This window comes from Erinaceus europaeus, chromosome 9 (assembly GCF_950295315.1).
Source record: "Erinaceus europaeus chromosome 9, mEriEur2.1, whole genome shotgun sequence".
Taxonomy (NCBI): domain Eukaryota; kingdom Metazoa; phylum Chordata; class Mammalia; order Eulipotyphla; family Erinaceidae; genus Erinaceus; species Erinaceus europaeus.
This window is the reverse complement of record NC_080170.1, coordinates 5894593-5896617: the sequence shown is the minus strand read 5'-3', so window position 1 is coordinate 5896617 and position 2025 is coordinate 5894593.

The following is a 2025-nucleotide window of genomic DNA, read 5'->3' as shown; positions in this document are numbered from 1 at the left end:
CAAGGCAGCACACGTTGCGTTTAATTCCTAGAGACCAGAAGGCCAATAAAGTTCTCTAGGAGCTAAAAGCAAAATATCAATAGGCATTCATTGCTTTCTGGAGTCATAGGGGAGACTCTTGTTTTCTTTCCCCACTGTTGAGTCAGTCTGCACTCCTTGGCTTGCGGGCCCTTCCACAGGCTCCAAGGGTGGAGCCAGTGTCAAGTTTCTCTCTCCCTGGCAGATTTCTGCTGCCACAGGCCTGTCCATTCTCAGATGGGAGCTGAGACAGGCTGTCCACTTTCAAGTGTTTCTAGATTGGCCCTCCAGATATGCAGCATCAGTCTTCCTCTCAAGGTCCCTAATGTTGATCACATCTGCAAAATGACTGTTTCAAGGAAAGGAAGGCCACATATTCCTAGCTTCTGGGGGGCTGGAAGGTGGGCAAAGCTGGGGTTCAATTACAAAAGCATCAGTGAACAGCCTGGTCCTCTACATACAGAGACTAAGACTCACCGCGCTGAAGTAGCGCCCTCACGGTCCCGTCTGCAGCGAGTTCCTGATCTGGATTCAGACGTGGTCTGTGTGACTCAGAGTGTCCAACAAACACCTCCACCAAGTTGCTGGGCCCATCCCAGAAGCCGGGCAGAGTGTACCAGGAGGCAGCAGTTGGGTGCCAGCTCAGAGAGGGCACGCAGAGCGTCTTCTGAGGGAGGAGAGGGCATCCGTGGTTGTCTTTCATGCCAGGTGTCTTTCTGTAATTCCACAGCCCAGGGAACACCACCACACCTGCTGGACCACTGATGCTGGTTCTTGATGAGGTGACATAAGCAACACAAGTGGAGTTTTTCATCCTTTTTTTTTTTTTTGCCTCCAGGTTTATAGCTGGGGCTCCCTGCCCCTGGCAGCCATTTTTTCCCCATTTTTGTTAGTGTTGTTGTAGTTGTTCATTGGGACAGAGAGAAATGGAGAGAGGAGCGGAAGACGGAGAGGGGGAGAGAAAGACAGACACCTGCAGACCTGCTTCACCGCCTGTGAAGCGACTCCCCCCCCCCCACTGCAGGTGGGGAGTTTTTCACCCTTCTTATCCAGGATCCAGATGCAATTAGGGTTGGTTTCTTGTGAGGCTTGTCTTCCTAGTTGTGTCCTTATGCGATTTCTCTCTGGAGAGAGGGGAAAGGAGGGAGGAAGGGAGGGAGAGAGAGAGAGAGAGAGAGAGAACACAAGAGAAAAGAGAGAGGTGTGTTGCTTCTTTTTTTTAATATTTATTTATTTTCCCTTTTGTTGCCCTTGTTGTTTAACATTGTTGTGGTTATTGATGTCATCATTGTTGTTGGATAGGACAGAGAGAAATGGAGAGAGGAGGGGAAGACAGAGAGGGGGAGAGAAAGACAGACACCTGCAGACCTGCTTCACCGCCTGTGAAGCGACTCCCCTGCAGGTGGGGAGCTGGGGGCTTGAACCAGGATCCTTAAGCGGGTCCTTGCGTTTTGCGCCACGTGCACTTAACCCGCTGCGCTACCGCCCAGCTCCCCTGTGTGTTGCTTCTTACTGTCCCTAAAAGAACACCAGTTCCATAAAGTAGGACTCCCCACCCACCCCCACCCACCCCCCATTTAGCCCTAGGCACCTCCTCCAGGGTGGTCTCCTTACCAAAGATAATCATGGGGGGGGGGGGGTCAAGGCTTCAACCCACATACCCAGTCCAGAACAGCACACAAAAGAAATTCAGTAAAGGTTTGCTGAGGGAATGACTGGATTGGGGGGCCAGGCGGCGGCACACCTGGTTGAACATACACATTACAGCATGCAAGGACCCAGGTTCGAGCCCCATGTCTCCCACCTGTAGGGGGAAAGCTTCAGAAGTGGTGAAGCAGGGCTACACGTGTCTCTCTCTGCCTCTCTCCTCTCTGTCCAATAATAAATAAATAAACACATTTAAAAATATTTATTTATTATTGGCTAGAGACAGAAAGAAATCGAGAGAGGAGGGCAAGGTAGAGAGGGAGAGAGACAGACAGACACCTGCAGCCCTGCTGCACCACC